Raw genomic sequence first — 10,876 nt, 5'->3', positions numbered from 1 at the left:
AGGAGATTTCGGCAAAAGTTTTCCAAGTCTCTAAGAGTAAACATTCGAGGACGAATGTTCCTGGAAGCAAAAAGCTGGGATAAATTGGTTTCAAGATGGGGATCGCAACACAAAGTTTTTTCATTCCCAAGTCAATGGTCGAAGAAAGAGGTTACAAATAAAGAATTCAAAATAGTCAAGGACAATGACTTGAAGGAGATGCAATTACGGCTGAGGAAGAAATAAGATTTTTTGAAGCCCAGTTCCATGAAGATAGTGTTCCAACAGCTTTTGGTATACTGGATCCCATCCCCAATATGGTGAATATGAGGCAAAATGAAGAGTTAACGAGCCAACCAACTAAAGATGAGGTTAAACATGATGTGTTTGGTCTCAATAGTGATAGGGCAGGATGGCCCGATGGTTTCAATGGTTCTTTCTTTCAAGCATGCTGGGATACAATTGGAGATGATGTATTTGACATGGAAAGAGCCTTTTTCAATGACCAAGAACTACCTAGATTCATCACTCATACGAATTTGGTACTCTTGCCAAAGAAGACGGAGGTAAATACATTTTCAGATATGCAACCCATAATTCTTAGTAATTTTATCAATAAGGTGTTCTCGAGGGTTTTTCATGAAAGGATGGTTGATCTTCTTCATATTTTGATCTCTGATGAACAAGCTAGATTTTTTAAAGGGAGGAGTACTATTGAGAATGTTCTTCTAACTTAGGAAATCATCACTGACATTAGACTTCGAACTAAGGCACGTCCTAATGTTGTGATAAAATTGGATATGATGAAAGCTTATGATAGATTATCTTGGTTATTTTTAACCAAGGTGCTAAGAAATATGGGATTCTATTAGAGGTTTATTGGCTTGATCTATGAGCTTGTGTCAAACAATTGGTACTTTGTGTTATTCAATGGCCAGCCATGTGGATTCTTCAAATCTTCTAAAGGGGTGAAACAAGGAGATCATTTGTCTCCTACTCTATTTATTTTGGCAGCGGAGGCATTGTCTAGAGGGTTGAATGCTTTGATATGAATCTTTACTTTTGTGGCTTTGGATTGCTCAAATGGAGTCCAAAAATCAATCACCTAGCATATACGGATGACACAATTATTTTCTCTTCCTCTGATGCTATTTTCTTGCAGGTTATAATGGAGGTCTTATATTCATATGAAGCTGCATCTGGGCAGCTCATAAATAATGATAAATCGCTAACTTATGTGCACCATTCAATTAGCTTGGAGGTAGTGGAAAAGTGCAAATAATTACTGGTATTGGCAAGCAAGAATTTTCATTCACATATCTTGGATGCCCAGTTTTTTATGCTAGGAGGCGAATGGATTACTATCAAGGTCTTATGAATAAAATTCAGAATAAACTTCAAGCTTGGAAGGGTAAGATGTTATCTATAGGAGGTCGGGAAGTGTTAATCTCTCATGTTCTCCAAAGAATGCCAATCAACTTACTTTCAGCTGTAAACCCTTCGAAGTATATGATTGAAAAGCTTCACAAGATGTTTGCACAATTCTTTTGGAGTAGCTCGGTGGGAGGAAAGAAAAAGGCATTGGTCTTCTTGGAGTAATTTGTGTCTTCCAGTTAAAGAGGGGAGAGTAGGATTTAGGTCGCTCCATGACCTATCCAAAGCTTTGTTTTGCAAACTTTTCGGACTAAACCGACTTTGTGGAGCTCTTTTGTAAGCCAAAAGTATTGCAAAAAGATGAATGCTATAGTAGTACCATGGAGACATGGTTCACATGTTTGGAGAAAAATGCTCAAATGTAGGGATTTAATTGAGCTCCAAATCTTATGGCAACCAAAGATGGGATCCTCATTATTTTGGTTTGATAATTGGACAAGTCTAGGTGCACTATATTTTGTAACACCACTTGATTTTTTTAAATGATGAGACAACGCACAATGTGTGTGAAGTGGTGAGGGATGGAGTATGGGATGAAGATCGATTGAGGGAGTTGTTACATGATGATATTGTAATGCATATTTTGGAGAACATCAAGCCTCCAGTTGAGTATAATGAACTCAATAATCCCTACTACTAGATGTTGGAGAATATAAGGGAGTTTACTGTTAAGTCGTCTTGAGAATACTTGAGAAAAAGGAGAGATCCTAACATTGCATATGAGAACATCTGGGTGAAAGGATTACCATTTAAGATCTCTTTTTTCATATGGAGATTATGGAAAGGCAAGCTACTATAGGATAACACTATAAGGAAATGGGGATACTTCATGCCTTCAAGAGTCTGGGCTTACTTCTTTTCTTTTGCAGGATTATCAATTGAAGATCTAACTTTGCACCAAATAGTGGTGAAGTGTTGGACAATGCAGGTTGTTCCAAGGCTTAAGCCAATCTTTCAAACTTTTGCCGTGTATTATTGTGTGAGAATTATGGAAGAGAAGAAATAGTATAATGCATGGGGAAAGGGTGACCATTAGTAGGGTGATCTTTCTACAATCCAATCCTTGGTGAAATTAAAAAACCCTGGCATTCAGAGGGTGCCTCATAGATGGCCAGAATCGCTCCACATGATGGAGAATTATACTCCAAAGTTGAAAACTTTTAAGGTATTGTGGGAGTTTCCTATGACTGGGTGGATCAAGATTAATACTGATGGAGCTTCGAAGGGGATCCCAGGCAGGAGTTCAATAGGTTTTTGCATTAGAGATGAATTGGGAGATGTTATTTATGCATGTGGAAAGGAGATGCACGAGACTACAAATACAGTGCCAGAAGCTATAACTATACTGGAGGCATTGAGGTATGCTTCCCAACACAACTTTAACTACATGTGGATACAAACAGATTTTATGTTGCTGAACAATGTTATTGAAGGCTGTTGGAAACCACCTTGGGTAATTGTTGATAATGTGGAAGAAATAAGGAGTCTACTGGAAAGGTGTACTTCTAAGGTGTTGCATATATTTATAGAAGGTAACAAACTAGCTGACTATCTTGCAAATTATGCTCTTGAAAATGGCACATTTGAGTGTCATGGTTTCTGGCAGCTTGATACACAAGGGAGAAGAATTGTGAATAATGATAAGCTATAATGTCCATATTTGAGAGTAAAGTGTTACACCCCGTATGTTTAACAACCTTGATACCGTTATATATATATGATATGGTATTTTGAGTAGAACATTTTTGTAAAGGAAAAAAAAATATGGTTTGAAAATATAATTTTATATAGTTATTAATGTTACTACTTTCAATTATACACATAATATAAAAAAAAGTTTATAAGATTTTCTTTATTGTAAAAATAGAAATTATTTTTCACAAGAAAAATAGATTAGCTTGACTACTAAATGGTATATTTGTTTAACACTTACTCAAAATTAAATTTGTATTTTGTGCCTTATTAGATAAATTTTCTAGTAAAAGATAAATTTCTTACCACAAGAACTTTCATAATTCATACCCATGACAACCTGTGGTAGACATGCCACAATCTATTCTCACTACCAAAAATAACCTATCCTAGCTAGATATTCATATTAAACGTTATACAGTTTAACTCCACCTAAACGTTTTGGAAAAAAATTAATTGAGTTATGTTCGAATTGTATTTCACTAATCATAATTTATCCGACCATTCTTCAACATTAGTCAGTTCGAAAAATCTAAATTTCGTCAGTCCAAAATCTACTTGCTACTCCTAAGAAAATTGTTCAGATATGGAAGATTTAAAAAGTGTTAAGAAATTAATGAGATTAAGAAAGTTATAAGTTGAGAAAATATATTTATTTTTACATGGATATTTTAATAAAATAGTTGTGTATGTATTAATTTCATATGGTACCACATGACCACGATAGTAAAGTATATTATAGTAAGGTGTATAAAGTGTATTAAAAGTGAGTAGTATTTTAAATAATTTGAGATAATTTTTAATTACGTGGGTAATTGGTTAATTACCGAGTATCAAGACATCACCTAATATATATAAAAATATAATTGAGGGCCTATAGCCGGTTACGTGGCGCTCCCTTTCGGTAGGAACTGCATTTATCTTTCTCTATGATTTTTTGCAATTTTCTCTGATTTTTCACCATCAAAGAATAAGTCACCGTAACATGCGACGCTTCAGAAACGACCGTTTCGTTTCCAACAGATTCTTTTACTCTCTCTGTCTCCTTTCGTCCCTCTATCCCTGTATTCATCCTCCTTTATTTTTCTATTTTCCTATTGTTTTTTTCGTTTACCTTTGTTGAAATTCTCTATACTCTTTCTCCTCCCCGTTTTTCCTTCTACACGGCTTCTACTTCATCTTTGTTGATTTAGTTTAATTCATCAGCTAATTTCTAAAATCTTTCCTCACTGCCATTTCCAATTTGCACTTTGATTTTTAATTCCGCTCCGTCTGCGACTCACTCCTTCGCCAGCGCCAAACAACTGGCTAACAACTGCTTATTTTGACGCCCATGAAGTATTCGAAAATATGCCCCTATAGGTTGACCTTGCCCACTGATTCATAAAATGCTACAAATTTATTCAACATTTGCCGTTATGTAATCTTTTCAAAGTTAATCTTTATCAACTATGCCTCCTTTGGATATATTTTCAGCATTTTAAATGTTAGACCCTTTAATTTTAACAATTCAGGTGATCACATCATTTATTTTTCTTTTTAGATTGATAGATGGTAGTGCAAATGAACAAAATGCTGCGAAAAGATTCAGTTTGAGCTTTCTCCATTCGTATTTGAGGTACGCTCCGAAAATTCTTAACTACTATGCTTTTTACATAATTGATAACCAAGAGTGTAGAGATTCTAATACACATAACTTTTTTAAAATTGATAAGTAAGGGTGTGCCTGATATGGAGTACGAGAATTTTGCTTTACTGATACTGTTAATAGTAAAAGAATTCGTCCACGATGGCTACAAATGTTGATTATAGTTCACTGATATGGAGTTTAGACTACATTAGACTTTTATTGTAGCCTCAGATATTGGTGCTCAAACTCAAGGCATTGCGAATTGATTTTCGAAATAAGATCGTCTTGATGTAGACACTGAGACACATAACTAATTAAAAGGTTAAAGAAAAAACAAAGTTTAAGGTCAGAGAGCATTAGTGGGAGGTTATAAAATTAATAATACTCCTACATCACCAAGAACCAAACAAAATCACTATTTTTCCTATTATACCATATGATACTACCTATATCTGTTCTGCTTTACCAAGGTTCTTTACTTATTTTGATTACAACAGGTTGTTTTCTTCTCAAGAACACGCACTTGAACTAACTTGAATTCTGTGAGAAAATTTGCAATAAGAAACTTCTATAAGAAATTTAAACCTAAATGCATGTAGAATATTTTGCATCTAAGAGAAACCTTTTACTTTGTAGAGAACCAATAACATCTCCAGATGAATATTAAGGCTAGAATATTGGATATGTTAAGTAATACAGATAATCACGACACGATTTTATGTGGCACAAATGATTGCTTAATTGCTCTACTGTAAATTGGTCGTTATTTATCCCTAATCAGTAGTAAATTTTTCATGCCTTCTTAACTCAACTTGATAAAGATTTATCATATTTGTGTATATAGTTTATTGATGGGTGAATATAATTATGGAGGAAGAAAATAAACTACACTGCCATCCATATCCATGTAATACCAAATTGGAAAAAAACTGAAGGAAAAACAAACGACGATTAAGACTCACCAACGGTTGTAGCAGCGATGAAGAGATGAGCGAAGGTAGTGAAAATACTAAATCAACATCACAGAAATAGTGCTTGAAATAAGAGAGGAAAAGAAAAGCACAAAAGCCAGAGAAGAAGATGCCCACAAAAGCGCACATATGAGGCGATATAAGCAGAGTTAAGTGCAATCAGTCATTATTAACTGTTATGGAAGATTTTTTAATTTAATAGTGATGACGAATGACCATTGGACTTATTTTTATGTCTATAAGTGTTGATTATAGTTTACTGATATTGAGTTTAGACTATATTAGATTTTTATTGTAACCTCAAATTTTAATATTGCATAGTTCTGTTACTTCTTATTTTCATTTGGTTATACATAATTCTTGCTATATTAGTATTATTATACCATGATCCTTTATTGGAAAACCCAAAAGCCTCATTAACTTTGATTGTTTCTTGGTGATATTTAAATGAATCTTCCGCTCATTCATTCTTCTTCTTAAAGTCTGAATGCGTGATGTTCAATCTGTCATTTTGTTGACAGGTTGGATTATCTTCTCGCCTGACTAAGTACCTCGCATGTGATGTTGCAACTCTTTAAGATGCTGTCATTCGGGCAGTCATTGCTTTGGCTTAAGATTTTGTTTCAGTCGCAAATACGTTTAATCTTTTGTTAGGTAATTTAGCAAATATTAGTTTTCTTTTTTCCTGGCTGAGTTTGCTATCACTCTACTTTTGACTTGTAGGAAGCTTATTTACGTGGTAGTGACTTCAGTTTCCAGATTATGTCCCATTATTTCATGGAAAACTTGCAAAAAGTTGTCTGACATAAATTACATCTGGATAAAGGCATGAAAAAGATGTTGAATCGTGTATTTTCTTGGGTCTTATATATCGATTCTATATAAATTAAAATCTACAACACTCTTTTCTAATGGAATTAAAAAAAATATACCTGTTTTGTGTATTGTGTAGAATATTTAACCAGAACAATGTCAGACATTTACATCACTCTATTGGGGAATGAGGCCGATAATGTGCTTAGTTGTATGGTTCTCCCTGATAATTGAGTACCACCAATATAACACTACGCATTGTTTAATTGCCACGAGGTGATTGTATTTGTCTTCTAGAGTTACCCTTCCGTTATGCCATTTTATTCCCTAATGAGAATTGCGGTCATTTAGATTATAGAAGTAGAGCTTCACGAAATTATCATGGGTGCTTATGGGAAACCTAGGATCTTCCTCCCTTGAGTTTTAGTTGCTGGCTATGAAATTTTTGTATATAAGGGAAGTCAGTAATGTTCACATTATCTTTACATGTGGATGGAACTTAAAAAATTAGTGAATAATCTATATACAAATATAAAGCTAAAAAAATAAAATCTGATATGGAACCTCCCCATACTCAGGGATGTACTATTTATCTCTTTTCTCCCTTTTTGGAAATTTCCACGTTTGCAAGATTCTTAAAAAAAACCTACAAAAAAAGAAAAAACATGTCGCTTCTGAATTACTGTATAATTTTTTTCATGTTTATTCGGTTTGGTGATTTATACACAGTTTCTCGCCTAGGTGCATTTTATGCAATAGAGTAGAGATGAGCAACTTCGTCAAGGTTGGATTTCCCTTTGGATCAGTATGTGTTTTCCTCAACTCTTAGTTTATTTTTTCTCTACATTATTACCTTCACTTTTAGTTGTAAAAAAATAAATTGTCCTCTCTAAGCTTTCAAATAAATATAGTAAAATCTATCCTGAAATTCAAATTTAGTTCCTTACTTCTTTGATGAAAATCAAAATAAATATGTTAGGAATTATGTTAAGATATGTTTTCATAACGATTTTAGAGGATCTTTAGTTTTGCAAATTGTCTTGCACTAAATACAACTATTACATGCATTACCTCTAAAATTTGACTCGGATGACTGGATTGATTTACTGGTTGATAAACATATGTAATCTTCATGTTTGATGGTAACGTTAAGCCCCATTGCAAGCATAAAACATGTTTCTGATTCATTTGTTTAATCAAGTTTTTACTGTCAAATGTTTGCATTGATTTCCTCTTTTTAGATATTACCAATCGCTCTTTACGATCAAGTTTTGATTCTCTCAGTCAACAATGGTGAGAAACACTAATCTATCCATTTGTGCCTTTTGATTTCAACTGCTCTTTAATTTTTATGATTGTTGTGTATCAGTTTTGGTCGCACTTATTTGTATAAAGAGATAAGTTGTCGCTTTGAGGAAAGCTCTTCTCAACCTCAATGGGTTTCACTTTTCAGGACAAAGATCTCTGGTGTATCTTAATAATGGATTGGTGGACTTTAAAACCTTCAGACGGCATCACCTGACAATTATGTGAAATTTATGTGAAGTTCATAGCAGGAAGCTTGAAATATGAAATGTGCGCCTAAATAAAATATGGAGGGACTGTATATTGGTGATCTTATACAAACGTGTGGAGGCTTTCTATTAAGCATAGTCATGATTTTTCTAATTTACCTGTCTATTCATCAGATAAATACACTTTTTTTTAATTTAACCAATATGTATGGTCTTAGATCATCAATAATGATACATCCAATGCCATTCCCACACTTGAGCTATTTATTTGATACATTTAAATCACTTTTCAGTTTATATTTGACTTAGAAAATGATTGTAATGGAGAAACTGTTTAAGATGTATCATGGGCGGAGGTGAATTTCTGAAGAAAAACATTTATCAAGATTTATGGAGATTAAAGATGTATAAATGCAGAAGGAAAATGCATCGCTCATTTATATGTATTTAATAGCTTTAAAGATCAAATGTGAATGGAAGTTTCATATTAATCTCATACTTTGCTATAATGCTCATATTGCCAAGGCTAAATATTTCGTATTGAGGATATTAATATAATCAATTCATTTTTTCCTTCAAACAAACTTTTTACCATAAGTTTAAATATTCTTCATCAATTTAAAAAGTGATTGTGATGAATTTGTGTTTTTAAATAATCGCGTGAAACGCTGAAAATTCACTAGTTAACTAATAAATTGGATAAGATTAAACTTTTTCCACCCATCCCACATGGCAGCCTAGCCTTAAGGGAGATTGTGACACTTACAATTCACAAATAGGTGGCAACCAAAAATAAGAAGTAAATGTAGTATAAAGATAAGAAAAGGAGAAAAGCCGTGGGAAGGAAAATTGAGTCCTTTCGCTAGCCTTCTGCACATGTACAAGAAGTTGATGTATCAAAAGTTGCTACAGGTCTACTCCTTGAAATTGAAGCTAATAAATCTGAAAGACCTACCTTTTGTTGTAGCTTTGGCTCTTGGATGACTATTTCCTTCACAAAGCGACCAAAAACACTTCCAGATGGCTCGCGTGAATTCCGAATAATCCCCAAGCTTGAGCTTTTTCCAGAGAAACTTCTACGTGAACCACCCCCCACTTTCAACCACAAAAAATTTAAGAAAAGCGGATGTGTACCTAGTGATGCTTGAAAGTTCATAAAGCTGATAACAACAATGTGATAAGAAGAACATTACAAAATTTCATAAAGTTGGTTATTACAGGACGTTTCAGGGAAGCCAAAATCAGGCTTTAGGTTTATGATCAGGAGCGGTATGTGCCACAACTGTGCTTGGAATTGCATAGTACGACTCATCGCAATTCTATGATTGCTTTTATTCTAGTTCTATCATCATTTCTATGTCTTTGCCATATCTTCTTTCTTGATTTGGATTGTCCTTCTTTCTAATCACAATATGATCATGGAGTGCCTTAACTAATGAACATTGAACATGACCCGGTTCACCAATTGCTCATATTGTCTGGTGATCCTTTATCTTGACATTAAATATTTGGATTTAACTGTTTTGTTGCATATTGTGGGTGTGATTGATTTAAATAGATCATGGTATGCTTTTCAGTTTCTTTTTGATTGATGAATGTGACAAGAACAAGATTTTGCTTCTACGAGTTCTTGAATCAAGGTGAAGGTTCGATCGGAAGGAATATTGAGATTATTAACATATTTTCATGCATTTATACATGTGCATTTACCCATGGCTCATACGGCATTATATACGCGTATATATGTAAATATATGTATATGGGGTATGAGAAAAGGTTACGGCGTTATATATGCACCACCACCTGATCAGCTGGTATACGTTGATGATTTGCCCACAATGGCCGAGATGATATGATGGGATGCCCTCAGAGGCTTGATGATGTTATGAACGCATATACCTATGCATGGTATGACATTTATATGCATATGCATAAGATTATAATATTAAATAAGCACCACCACCTGATCAGCTGGTATACGATGATGATGTTGCCCACAATGGCTGAAATGATATGATGAGATGCCCTTAGAGGCTTTATGATGTTATGTACGTACAGACCTATGCATTACATGACATTTATACGCATATGCATGATATTATAAATATTTCATGATTTACAGAGCTATCCAGACTTACAGGTTGAGTCCTTTGCTCCATGTTTCTTGCATGTCCTTAATTAATGTTAACTTACTGTTAAGTACATTATTCGTACTGACGTCCTTTTGTTGGGGACGTTGTATTCATGCATGCAGCTATAGATAGTTAGTTTGACGAGCTCCTCATAGTAGACGATATTGACATTCAGCGAAGGATCGGTAAGACTCCACCTCATTCGGAGCATAGCCGAGTCTATGAGTCCTCGTGTCAGAGTTTTGCTACAGACTTATGGGTAGGTCATTACCTTGTCCCATTTGATGTCAAATAATCTTAGAGACTTTGTAGACAAAGGTTTATTTTGTATAGTATGTCAGAGGCCTTGCTGGCTCATATGTATTCATATTTTAAGAACGATAGTTTATTGATATAGTATTGCCCACTTATAATTATGCACTACGAGTTGTAACCAGGTTAGCCCATGATAGTTACAAAAGGAATGAGTCCAGCTAACTCGACCTATGTATGTTCTAGTTTTGGTCGAACAATATCATGAGTTACAAAGTAGTTCGCTTGGGCCAGCATGGCACCGGGTGCCAGTCATGCCTCCCCAAGTTCGGAGCGTGACATAAAGGTTGCGAGGAAAGGAGTAAAATGGAGAAGGAAATCAATGGAGGAAATATACCACATCATCACTCTCAAATCCTTAGGAAGGAGAGTTTGATGAGTTTTTTACCTAACCATGTT

At 34.4% G+C, this 10,876-nt stretch overlaps 1 long non-coding RNA gene across 2 annotated transcripts; it reads left to right on the top strand.

Moving 5' to 3' along the window:
* The first annotated feature begins 4,004 nt into the window (after positions 1–4,004).
* Positions 4,005–8,280, top strand: LOC142162822 (uncharacterized). Of its 2 annotated transcripts, XR_012694264.1 has the most exons (5): positions 4,005–4,467; positions 4,649–4,723; positions 6,228–6,360; positions 7,261–7,324; positions 7,973–8,280. It is a non-coding gene; the product is annotated as an uncharacterized LOC142162822 (long non-coding RNA). The 2 variants fall into 2 exon arrangements; XR_012694263.1 differs by lacking the exon at positions 7,261–7,324.
* The last annotated feature ends 2,596 nt before the right edge of the window (positions 8,281–10,876 follow it).

This window comes from Nicotiana tabacum, chromosome 8 (assembly GCF_000715075.1).
Source record: "Nicotiana tabacum cultivar K326 chromosome 8, ASM71507v2, whole genome shotgun sequence".
In the NCBI taxonomy this organism is placed as follows: Eukaryota; Viridiplantae; Streptophyta; class Magnoliopsida; order Solanales; family Solanaceae; genus Nicotiana; species Nicotiana tabacum.
Note: the sequence above shows the minus strand (reverse complement) of the source record. Positions and strands in the feature narration are given on the sequence as shown.